The 13,983-nt window shown below is 38.6% G+C and overlaps 1 long non-coding RNA gene across 1 annotated transcript in view; it reads left to right on the top strand.

The window, feature by feature from the left end:
* LOC134911476 (uncharacterized) overlaps nt 1-13,544 on the top strand; it is a 59,484-nt gene extending 45,940 nt beyond the window's left edge. Inside the window, exons 3-5 of the long non-coding RNA XR_010176607.1 lie at nt 7,708-7,805; nt 12,284-12,416; nt 13,239-13,544. This is a non-coding gene — a long non-coding RNA (uncharacterized LOC134911476). The remainder of the gene's footprint in view (nt 1-7,707; nt 7,806-12,283; nt 12,417-13,238) is intronic.
* Nucleotides 13,545-13,983: the final 439 nt, after the last annotated feature.

The raw sequence follows: 13,983 nt of genomic DNA on the forward strand, positions 1-13,983 counted from the left end.
ATGCAGCGGTTATTTGTCCTTCCCACACACTAGTAAGTGTTTGCACAGCAAACTTTATATTACTAATCAGATATCCATTGCGTTCTCCCACAGCCGATTCTGGTTTCCATGGTGATGGCTCACTATTTACATTTCGGCCACGCCCCCCTCTGACGCCGGGTCGCCGGCGCTGGCCAGCGCCAATGACGTCATCGGGTCTCTGCGGGCGCCGTGGACGGACTGCACATGCGGTGTTTGGTAATGTATAAATGTTCTTATTCTGTAATTACATGGTTGTCTTGATAAAAGGGGTAATACCCTGAAACGTTGGCATCAAACTGTGTTGTTTGCATGTTTAAAAACAAGTCTCTGTTAGTGCCAGCTCATTTTCATGCCATATACTGATTCCAGAGGGTAGGGCACCGGAGCAGATTGACGTTTTTCACAAGCTTAGAGTGCCGGACTTCTCTTCATTATATTTGTATCCCGTTTGGATTAATTTCCAATAAGGACTGTTCGGGCACCTGATGTGCTACAGTACAATTTAAGACTGCTGCTTGTTTTTAACTGTTGACTGGCTGGAGAAGCATGACTACTGCGGATGCAGTACCTGGATTTTGCAGTGTAACACTTCCAGTTGGGGAAGGACTATGTCTGACAGACTCTGAAGCAGACGCGATTCTATTTACAGACAAGTTGGAGGATGCATGTGGAGCAGAAACAGCGGAACAAATCTTTATATCTTTAAACAGACTCAAGAAAAGGGAAATCGATTTTTATTTTCACGGGGTAACTTTGTCGGACTATTACCGGGATAAGAAAATCCCTCGCGGATTTCGGATCCGCAACATTCCCACAATTGGTCGACACAACCCAGAATTCTGCCGACGCTGGGCTGCAGTTTTAAACAAATGCTCATATGATTTGATCCTCTTAGTTATAGAGGAATCACGCAGGGAGCTTTCTCTATCCAAAGAAAGAACCACAGCCTTTGAAGAGAGTCACTCTGATATTATTCAAGCAGAGACATCTCAAGATCTATTAAGTAAACTTACAGCTGATATAGAGAAGTACCGCCAGGACCTTATACAGTTCAAAAAGACTAAACGCAACACTGTGGATAGAGATTACCTGGAGCAGAAGGTGTACGCTTGGGCATACAGCCGGCACCCAGACACTAATAGGAAACCTAAATACAGATGCTATAAGAAATTCAATTTGGAAACTGACAATTCCAGTGCGCTTTCATCCAGCGACGCAGAATGTGTAGAGGATACAACATCAAAAAACTTGAAAAAACCCCAGCGGGGGTCACTACTCGGGCAGCTCGTCAACCCAAAAAAGGCCCTATACCCGCCGAGGCGGACAATGGGCAAGGCAAATCAAAAAAAGCCAAAAGCAAGAAAACTTAGTTTTCAATTTGTCAACCCGTTTGTTAACAGCAGACGAGCTCGCTGTACTTAACAAAGGCTTGTCGTACGTTCCAACCAAGAAACCAGATACATTCACCAACAAAGTGGACTTATACAAATTCGGCCGGAGGGTGCGGCTGAAGGAACACTTTGGAGACGATGCATCCACATTGGTTCGGGACATCCCTCTACACAAACCTTCGAATTTTGATCCAGTTTCCACCAATTTGAATATCAAATGTTTTATTAATCACATGAATAGTGTCTATGGCGACTTCCAGCCACAGTTTAAATCCAAAGATAGTAATTTATCTTCTTTGGAATACACAGCATTGAACAACCTCGCCAAGTATAAGGACATCGTCATCCGCCCGGCAGATAAGGGCGGAGGCATAGTGGTTCAAGACCTACTGGCGTATAAATCAGAGATCTACAGCCAATTGGCGGACGCAGCTACCTATCAACTGTTGCCTACAGATCCAACGGCAGTTTATAAAACAGAAATTGACGAGATCCTGGATGAGGCTGTCAAGGAGAACATCATCAATTCCAGGACCAAAGAATTACTCACAGAGGAATGGCCGGTAATACCCGTTTTATATACCATCCCCAAACTTCACAAGAATCCAACATGCCCCCCCGGTCGGCCTATTATTGCAGCCCGGGATTCCCTTTTCTACAATATATCAAAATTCTTGGATTTTTACCTACAACCCATTGTACAAGATCAGCCAGTATGTTTAAAGGACACGACTGCATTTTTGGTAGAGATTGAAAAATTATCTCCTTTACCAGATAAATATCTGATGTGCACGATAGATGTGATAAGCCTATATACCAACATCCCCCATCGTAGAGGTATTGAGGCTGTCAGGAGTTGCATCACAAGTACCCAGAAATATTCTGGTCCAGATGCAGATTTTTATATTCAGCTCTTAGAGCTGACCCTGACCCACAACTATTTTTTGTTCGGCGGGAAGATGTATAGGCAGAGCTCGGGCTGCGCGATGGGGTCTTGCGTAGCTCCGAGCTTTGCCAACATCTTTATGCGCGAAGTTGAAAATGACCTTTTTTTGTTTAATCCCAAGGTATCGGATAACATTAAGGCATATTACAGATACATAGATGACATCTTTGTGTTGTGGTCAGGCACTGAAGAAAGCTTCCAGCAAGCTATGCAAGATATCAACATTCTTGATACTTCCATTAAGTTCACTTTTTCTTCCAGTTTTGAAGAAATTCACTTCCTGGATGTGTCTGTCAGACAAGATATTTCTCATCAATTACACACTTCCCTTTTTGTAAAGGACACTGATAGAAATACAACTTTACATGCGAATAGCTATCATCCTCCGGCTCTCAAATGGGGATTACCCTATTCGCAATTCATTAGGATCAAGCGTATTTGCAGTGATCCATTGGAAGCAATTAAACAAATAGACATCATGACCCGCAAATTCATCCTCAGAGGTTACAAATTAAAACATTTAAGGAAAGCTAAAGAAAGAGCGCTGATGCAGGATCGTTCAAGTCTATTATTAAAATCTCATTCCGCACAGAAGAACAATTGTATAGTATGGCCACAGGATTATTCCACATCAAATACGGAGGTCATGCGTAAGGCAAGACAGATATGGCCGATTGTCACCCAAGACAAACAATTAAGGGCTCTTAAGGACACCTCCATTCTACCCTCCTATCGTCGGGGGCGGAATATTAAAGATGCAGTGGTACATAATGACATCACCAACTTTAGATCTCCGCCGGCTACACACTTTCTAACTCGGAAACCGGGCAACTTTAAGTGTCTTGGCTGCACAACATGTAGCAGCCTGGAACCAGGTGCCACCTTTTATCATCCAAGGTCGGGCAAGGAATTCAAGATCAAGAAATCATTCACATTCTCCAGTCGGTATGTGATTTACTATATCAAGTGCCCTTGTGGTCTCCTATACATCGGAAAGACCATCCGACAATTCAAAGAAAGAATTGCCTTACACCGATCTAGTATAAGAGCAGCCATAGAAGGTCGAGGGGGAGATCAACCGGTGGCCCGACATTTTAAGGAATTTAACCACAGCATCTCTTCTATTCGATATAAAATTATAGACGGGGTGCCAGAGTCCTCAAGAGGGGGCAACAGAGGCCGTATTCTACTGCAAAAGGAGGCTCGGTGGATTAATACTTTACAGACTGTGAAACCTCTGGGACTCAATGACTTATTATCTTATCTTTTTATGATTTAAACAGATAGATATATCTAGTATACTTCAGGGAGATAATAGGGTCGGATGTTCATGGTTCAGTATGTTTAATAGTCATTGATTATATTCATTACAGTTTGCCATCTATTGTTGTATAATTGGTGAAGGTATGCCCCCGCTAAACGATTCATACATATGAACAACGAACTCATGGTCCCTTGTTTTGGCACTGCTGATTACTATGCATGCAGGCCAGCAGGGACAGTAATGATTTATAGTACAAAGCATTGAGTTTTCGTTATGCAGCGGTTATTTGTCCTTCCCACACACTAGTAAGTGTTTGCACAGCAAACTTTATATTACTAATCAGATATCCATTGCGTTCTCCCACAGCCGATTCTGGTTTCCATGGTGATGGGTCACTATTTACATTTCGGCCATGCCCCCCTCTGACGCCGGGTCGCCGGCGCTGGCCAGCGCCAATGACATCATTGGGTCTCTGCGGGCGCCGTGGACGGACTGCACACGTGGTGTTTGGTAATGTATAAATGTTCTTATTCTGTAATTACATGGTTGTCTTGATAAAAGGGGTAATACCCTGAAACGTTGGCATCAAACTGTGTTGTTTGCATGTTTAAAAACAAGTCTCTGTGAGTGCCAGCTCATTTTCATGCCATATATATATATATATATATATATATATATATATATTGTGATAAAACAAAGGATATTGTGCACAGCAAATGATGCTGGACATTAACACAAAAAATACATGTACATATAAATAAATTAATGTAATAAATGAAAGAAAATAAAATGAAATAAAAGAGAAACCACAGAAAACACAGAAGTAAAGAGGAATGATAAAAATAAAACAAAACAAATAAAAAACAATATAAAAAATAAATGTCATACAAAAAATATCAATACCATACAAAGATATAAAACAAAAATAGTACTCATAAAGATTTAATATATAAATCACAAAGATATATATATATATATATATATATATATCTGCCTGCTACAATCAGTGGGGCACTGATATATAATCAATGCAGTCACACTGACTGGAGGGTGTAATAATGGGCATTATAAAATGCAGTCACTAAAGGCCAGTACTCACTGGCCGATGCGGGAGAGATGTGTGCTAGTGATATGGATTGTTTGGAGAGAGGGGCCCCAAATTGGTATCTTGCATAGGGCCCCATGAGGTATAAATTCACCTCTGGAGAATCTATTTACTGTACTGAACCAGTCACTCCCTGATTTGAAAAAGGTCTTCAATGGAAGTAATGCAGTGCTTGTCTGTCCATGGCACCCACATAATTAGCAAGTACCAAAGTGCCTAACTGCTTTATAATTTTTCCTGTGGCTATTAGACATCCTTGTCACATAGCAGAAGCTGCAACTGAGATAACTGTACAACTCTGAGCTACACTTAATCTATAAACACACATTCTACTTCTACATCTTCTTCTTCATCTTCTTATTAGAATTTTTCTTCTTATTGTTTGATAGATAGACATCTTAAATATTTATGTCATTTTCACAGTCAGCCATAAGAATGCCATTTGTTTTCAGAATAGGCAATATGTCCTCAACATGACTTCTAAGTAACAGTTTGTCTTCAGTTTATTCATCCCAGTTTACAGAACAATTTGCCATTACTTCTGCATATACCCTAGTAAGTCTGTCTATAATTTTTTTTTTTTTGTGTGATTTTCACTGTGTGTGTTGCATGGTGCATAATTATGTGCAATTGTGAAGACAAAGAGGATTTCTCATCTCTGGAATGACAGTTTAAAAATAAGATTTTAATCTTTTTACCTTTAGTAGCTTTTCAGTTTAGAGCCTTGTATTTAACTGATAATCTGATTCTGAACTATTGACACAATTTACTCTTAATAGAGCTAATGCAAATTAATGAACTTGTATGAACTGGAGGAAGTACTACGTGAATAGCCAATCAGGATGCTCAAGCTGGCGGATAGTGTTTCAATTGGTTGTTCGCATATTGACCTCTCCAGTTAGTTTGGACTACTTTCATTGGATTTAGCACTTTATTAATGTGTTAAACAACAAAATGTGTTGGAGTATTTATTTAAATAAATATTGAAAAATATTCTTCTATAAATATTCTTGTATTTTTACAATATAAATATTCTTGTATTTTTTGTAGAGATGAGTAGCTTGGTCTTTGTTTGGATTATCCTGCCAGGGTCAGATTCTTGTACGTCATGTTTCTGAGCTGATAAATCATCATTATGTAACTCATGGCTTTCACAAGATTTAAATTGCATGCAATGTAATTGAATCTAAATCTGCAAGAGCCAGGATATAGCACTGCACTAGTTATTAATTTGAGGTTGTTTTTATTACTCTGTTTTTTCCAACAACTTTTAAAATGTCAGACACATAAATAATGTGTAAGCACGTAAACCTGTATAATTTAACATTTATTTATTTATTTTAAGAGAGTTATAAAAAATTTTTTTAAATATCCACATTGTTGGAATTTCTTAGGTAAAAAAAGTATTTGCTGTATCTGTAAAACTGTATAATGTGATGACTGTAAAGCTGTTATTTGCTGTATTATTTTTTATGCTAAGTACAAACTGAAGCTATTTTTCATCTTGAAAATCACGACCATTAGGATATTAAACAAGAGCTTGAAATTTGCACTTCTTGAATCCCTGTTAAAATAAGTTTGATTATAAAGCCAGCAGACAATGGAAGGGTCAGCAAAGATAAATTTATAAGAATTACATTGAACAAAGAGGAACATGTACAAGTGTTGAGGAGTAATCCAACAGAAATCTATATTTCTGAATTATGGAATTTATTAGATTCAGAGCAAAAGTCTATTGTAGTACAGATGTGTCCTCATACACTATGGGGGTCATTCCGAGTTGATCATAGCTGTACTAAATTTAGCACAGCTACGATCAGGCACTCAGACATGTGGCGATGCTTTTGCATTTGAGGAGTAATTCCCGGCCAGCGCAGTTCCTGTGGCTGGCCGGGAGAACCTCTTCGCTGCCCGGGTCACAGCGGCTGCATGTGACATCACACAGCTTCCGTGGCCCGCCCCCCAACAGTCCAGCCACGCCTGCGCCGCCGTCCAGACCCCTCCCCCAGCAACCGTCTCTGCCTGTCAATCGGGCAGAGATGATCGCTAGGGAACAACGGCCTTCGGCTGTCCAGCATGCGCCAGCACACTGCGGTGCCAGCACATGCGCAGATCCAACCCGATCGCTGTGCTTTGATAAACTGCAGCGAGAGATCGGGTAGGAATGACCCCCTATTGCTGTAGTTCTGCCAAACATGTTTGCTTGTGCCAAGTTTATTTTTTGCTTGAATGTACATCTTGATCACAACGTGATGTAACAAAACTGCATGAGACTACACTGATTAATTTGATATGCGACAGTTGTATATCTGGTACTACAGTATATTTTTTTGTCACACATAACTATTTTAGTTTAAAGGTATGTTGTTTAGACAAGTTAAAGTTACATCAATAGCTGCCTACTGTTTATACAGTTTAATAACTCTTTCTTAAGTAATCTTATCCAGTGGTACAGGTATATTGATGATTTCTTCAACATCATATTTCTTAATGTAATTAAATACAATTAAGAGGAACATTGTGTTATCAACAGAAAATAAAGATAAAAAGCAATATTCTTGGATTTAGCAGCAACTATATTTAGACTACCAGAAACCAGTGGAGTGTCACTTTTCTATTCTAACAACTACTATAAAAATGAATCGAAAGCAGTCTAGTGCTACAATTTAAAGAATGATGAGCACCTGAAATGACAACTTGGAACAGGGCTTTATTCTTGCTTAAATTCCCAAGAAAGTTAATAGGATTCTGATAGAATAAGCTTTTAATTAAGTTGCCACAATTGATTGAAAAGAAATTTGATGAAAGAACCAAAGTAAAAGATGAATGTAATCAAACAATATGGTAGCCCAGTAAGTACTTTAAAGGATTTTATGTTTTTAGCACTCAATTTAACTTTATAACATTTGATCAGCATCTTCCATTGATACATTATTAGTGATTATCATGCACTGACTGGGTTTCATATGTTTTTCTTCAGGTACTGAAGCTGGTTATGAGGACATTCCTGCCACTGTGCATCAAGCTATAAAGCATTCCTTATGTGGACATTTTGTTGGTGATCTTCAAACCGGACAGGTTTTATCTTATTTTTCCGAAAAACATTTGCTATCAAAAAAATGTCCCTGTGTTTTAGAATAATTTATATAACAACCATTTGACACATTTTAAGAATCCCAAGTACTTTTTTTATGGCCATTAATATACTTCTATACTGTTATCCTATATTCATTTGCCTTTTTGGGGGGTATAGACAGATTTCCCCATTTTCACCTAGACTTAACAGCAGTAACACCTGCAAGAATTGTCAGGTGAATGCTGATGTCACTGTTTTCTAATTAAACTTTGCGAAAAAACAGGAGCACATAAGCAATAAGCAGAATTACGTGATAAGCAGAATTAATGTGCATTACGTTAAAACATATTGAGTTAATGCTTTATCGCACTAATTGAATTCCCCCCAAATCTGTTTTCAGATTTTGGAAATAATGTAAAACCACACTGGTAGTTTTACAAAATGCATGTTTCATCTCATTATGGAGACAGTGCTTACCCTTTGTGACTGCACCTCCTCACACTGATAACTACAGACACAGTGCAGCAGGTGTGGTAGTAGACAGTCATCATGTCAACATTAGAATGTCAATATGGTTGCAGTATCAACATGGTCATATATTGACTCTTGTAAATCTGACCCTAAACCTCACAGCAACCCTACACCCAAGTGCGAACCCTAAATCTTAGCTTCCTCTAAATTAATTCATCATGAAAATGTAAACATTTCTGTTGTTTCTGCCATTTTGCATCAATGTCGACCTTCTGCTGTCAATATTATGAACGCTAACATTCTGAACGCAGACATTGTGACTACGTAAAGGAGCAACAACTGGCAAATTCCTCTAGAGTTATGGAATGAACACTATGCTGGCTCTCATTATCTAAACCTCTCTGTATGAGCCCTGCTGGATGCACAGAAAGTTGTGTGCCATGTAATTGATATGTGTGTCATTTGTCACATAGTAGCAGTACAGAGTGGGCAACATTTAGAGGAGGAGCAAAAGACCTAGATCAGTATTTCCCGCACTGGGTACCTAGGCCCCCTAGGGTGCCCCGAGGCTCTTGCATGGGTGCCTTAGATTAGTGTATAAGGGAAAAAAAATAAACATTTAGCAATGCTATTACTTTCAGAACATGCTTCCTGACACTATATAAATATCAAAACAGTATCCCGTTTGTCCTTATGATACAGAAAAATATATATGTCTATATATGTTAGTTCTTCTATATGTAAGTTCACTCACAGTAATAATTTAAAACATAATCTCCAAAAAGCAAAATATATGTTTTACATCTTCCTAATATTCGTATTGAAGGCTGTCAATCAAAATCCACAATGTCAGAATATATTTTTAAAGGTCCATCCTTTATTCCATATAAGAGTAAGTTTAAAAAAATATATATCACCACACCTGGATGCCTCTGTCTTTTAAGCTCAGCAGGGGTATATATGTCAGATTTGTTAAAAATACTGCTCACTGGACCTTCAGGAAGCCAATATCACATGGTATATCCCAGCTTAACATGTAGATGTTATACCCGGGATACCTGTCATGCTGCACCGCTAGCTCCTCCTGTATATTCCCAGTCTCCTAGTGCAAAGCACTGCCAACCTCCCTTCTATGTCGGTAAAAAGAAAAAAATATTGATCAAAAACAAACATTTTAATTCAAACTCACCTTTAAGGCCGTGTGGTTGTAAAGTATCTAGCTTGTATATCCAGCGCATTTCTGCACTGGACAATGCCATTTATATATCACTTATCCAATTTCCTTTAATTTGATCTATCACCTTAAAACTTATAATACTGTTACACAAGCATGCTTGTTCATAATTAAAATGAGCTGACATACAGTACATTGATTCTCCACCCCATTCCTAATAATCTTTAAATGCTCCCCCATTCTTACATTAAATGGTCTGCTGGTCTTACCAACATATTGTTTCAAGCATTTACATTGTATCAAATATACACATTATGGTTATTGCTATTTAATACTATTTAATACTATTTTAATAACTATTTAATATTATACACTTTCTTAGCGGTGTTAGATAAAAATGTTTCTATTTTATTTCTTTGTTGCTTCTATAGTTACTACAACCCACACACTGGCTGCACCTGTAAAATCCTTTATATTTAATTCTACTTCCAATAGGTTGTGAAGGAGGAACTGCACTTTAAAGTAGAATACTTTCAGACTCAGTGCTTGTTTATATATTACAGTTGGCTTTTCCAATAATATTTTATTTTAAACTGGGGCAATTTGCAAAAATTCCAATGCCTATTTAATATATTCTCAATTTTCCTAGAATCTCCATTGAAAGAAGTAACAAATGAACAGGAAAAATCATTTTCTTGCTTCCTATAATTACTTTATTTTAAAGGAGTAGGAAGGAAGATTTTTTTTTTTTTTTTTATGAATTATGTCTCAAAGATAGGCCATTTGGGCTGATATGTAGCCAAAAATGCCTGGTACTAAGGCAGGCCCACAACCCTCTTTAACATTCCTCTAAGTCACTAAGCATAAAATTCAATTACTGACTACTATTATTTCTATAGTGCAGAGTTTACAGCTCAGCTGCAATCCTGAACTCTCCAGGCTCCTCAGACTGTATGAAGTCAATAATAATAGAATGAAATTGCAGGTAGAACTTTGTCCTCACCTACAGTTGCTGACACCTGATGTCCTCTTTTGCTTTGCTTAGCCACACCATCAGCCCCCTTTGGTGACATCCCTACTCAATCTTGACACAGTGAAATTGGGGACGTCGGTCTGGAGATCCCTAGTGGTGAACTGGATTCTCCAACAGAGAACTTCATCCCTGTGACGCCTTCATCTATCTCCAATCTCATCCAGAGCTTAATTAAGGCATTGGGGGCCCAGGGTACTTTAGATAGGGGAGCCCCATGGTGTAATATTAAGAACTTAGTATCACTTGACATATAATCAGTTATTTTTTAACAAAAATAAATTAACTGCACATGCACACATCACATTCAGTAAATGGCCATTATCATCATCATCATCATCATCATCATCATCATCATCATAACAGAATTACCATATACATTATGGGCTCCATGTATGAATAAATCATAACCCTTTTGCCCTTGCTAAAGGGCTTATGACATACATTTAGTATTTAGCAAACACTGCAAAACTTGGCTTACATTTATGACTGTACTGCTGAAACTTTCCAGTCTTTGCTGAGTCTCTGTTGGGTTGAAGCGCTACAGGTTGAGTATCCCATATCCAAATATTCCGAAATACAGAATATTCCGAATTACGTAATTTTTTAAGCGAGAGTGAGATAGTGAAACCTTTGTTTTCTGATGGCTCAATGTCCACAAACTTTGTTTAATACACAAAGTTATTAAAAATATTGTATTAAATGACCTTCAGGCTGTGTGTACAAGTATATGAAACATAAATGAATTTTGTGAATGTATACACACTTTGTTTAATGCACAAAGTTATTAAAAATATTGGCTAAAATGACCTTCAGGCTGTGTGTATAAGATGTATATGAAACATAAATGCATTCTGTGCTTAGATTTAGGTCCCATCACCATGACATCTCATTATGGTATGCAATTATTCCAAAATACGGAAAAATCCGATATCCAAAAGTCTTCCGGTCCCAAGCATTTTGTATAAGGGATACTCATCCTGTATGTGCATGCACAGTCAACTGTCACACATGTGCATTAGTTAGTAGCCCGTTGCTAGCAGTGATATGGTGCTTTCAGCTTAGCAAAGGACACTCCAAAGAGAGGGACACCACAAGACTGAATATGTAAGTAATGTTAAATATGGGCAGCATATTCGTATGTATCATTATGATGCTAAACTAAATAAACCACTGGTATTTGTTATTATTCTTAAATGCAGTCAATAAACCCATGTATTATGCAAATTATCCCACCAACAATGACATTAGCATCACACAGTTATCCTCCAAATATTAACGAGCCAATCAGTGGCGAACCCTACCAACAATGACAGTAAGGTTACCAGCAGACCCCACCATCAAATAAATGTCTCTCACATCACCCCACCAACAAATAAAAAGCCAAATTTAATAATTAGCTCTATTCTCACCATACCAAGATATTAGTAACTTATGCTTCCACCCATATTGCTTGAAAAAACACTTTCCGCTATATAGCATAAGCTTGCGAGCAGGGCCTTCCTACCCCTATGACTGTTTGTTATTACCCAGTTTTGTTTTATCATTGTTTCCAATTGTAAAGCGCAACAGAATATGCTGCGCTTTCTAAAGAACTGTTAACAAATAATAAATTATATTGAGTATATCAATGCTTTTTTCCACCATCTCCTACACTTACATTAAAATGACACTCCTCCTATGATTACAAATGTTTTATTTACATTATACTTGCATTATTTAAAGTGTTTACTCACATGCCATACATGTGTGGCTCTGTGCTGTATCTTGCCATCACTGATGCATTTTGTCTCCTTCTCCTGCAGTATTGAACCACTATACACTTGCAACTGAGAGACGAGATTGGGGGAGGGGGACGATGATGACAACTAACACAGATGAGCGCATCCGTGGCCAAAGACCAAAGTGCACACCTGCACTGAGCCATTGAATCTTCAGGTGATGGCCAGGCAATGAGTTCTTGGAGGCCTAATCCAAACCTCTCCTTAACTGTACTTTTGAGCATAAGTGTACTTTTTAAGATAAAAGAAAAACAAGTCAACAACGGGCGAGCATGAGACATGGTGGACCATCAGAGATGGGGTCCTGGGGCTGTACCCCACCTTAATCCAGCTCTGCACCTACACCATGATGCCTTCTGCTAGTGTACCTCCCTACCCACCACATGACAACTTTGGCTACCTCCAAGCCCACCCCTTATTACTCCCCCAATGCAGGACAAGGATATAGTGTATAAAGTAATATTGTTTCATGTGGGGAGGTAGGGACTGGGGGAAAACATGCATTATGTGTGTATGTAAACTTTTGATCAGGGTCATTTGGGTAGTTACTGTTGTCATTATGATTTAAAAAGAGTAAACACAGTTGTTTGACAATAAATGGCTTCACCCAACCACTAACCATGAGTGAAAGAAAGTTTGTGAGTTATCATTCATATTCTCTGACAAATGGCCAAAAAATCGCAAATTCTGCTAGGGTATGTAAACTTATGAGCACAACTGTATTATGCCCACATAAAGTATCAGACCATTTCAATTCTAGCCTGGTCAACAGCACATCCATAAGAACAATACTCAAGTTAGCATAATACTTTGCGGAGACAGCATTACAGGGAATTGTGGTTCCATTGTTCCTCATACAGTGATCCGAGTGGTGAGCCCTAAGCTCACTTCTTTAGCACACTTACGCACACAGCATTTCATAGGAAAATGTTGCCATATTTTCTCATATTTTCATATTTGTCATATTTTTTTCTCATAGCCAAGTCTCATCCCATATCCAAGGAGCAGGAGAAGAAGAAGCAAAGGTGGAAAGAGAGCTCAGCTTTCCCAGCAAGATCTGCAAAGTCAAACAGTATACCTCCCACATGGGTGTGCCACAAGGCCATGCCGCTCCCTATGAGGCCATGCCCTCAGTTTTGATATGCAAAATTATGTGAGGTATGAAACAATGAGCTCAGTCCTCCTGAAGTTTGGTTATGCTCTGCATTCAGTGCCAACACTTCAGGGATGACCATTCTACAGATCAAACACACAGGATAAAGCACAGTGGTTTTTGAGGGCAGGATACTCCAACAGCTGCGGACATCATAAAAATAACACTTTGGCAGCCGAGAGGTCTGTAATTAAACACACATGCAGGATTGTGACACTGCGCATGTGCACAAATTAACAAGCCAACCAGCTGCTAGGGACTGCATTGGTTGTAGCCACTAGAGACCAGTTAGGGCTGACATGGAAGCAGGGGATTGGCTTCTGTGGGAAGAACTCTCTGCTAACACAGTCAGGACTGGCAGTCGCAGAGATAGAAAACTAGAGATGTGCGCCAACCCTTGTGTTGTGGTTTTGAATCTTGATTTTTTTCCCATGTTTTGTTTTTGTTTCTGGTTTTGCAAAACCACCCTCACGTATTTGGGTTTGTATCTGTTTTTTTAAAACCAGCTAAAATCATGTAATTTGTGGCTGTTTTTGTTCCGACAGTATTATTAACCTCAATAACATTAATT

This window comes from Pseudophryne corroboree, chromosome 4, assembly GCF_028390025.1.
Source record: "Pseudophryne corroboree isolate aPseCor3 chromosome 4, aPseCor3.hap2, whole genome shotgun sequence".
Classification (NCBI taxonomy): Eukaryota; Metazoa; Chordata; class Amphibia; order Anura; family Myobatrachidae; genus Pseudophryne; species Pseudophryne corroboree.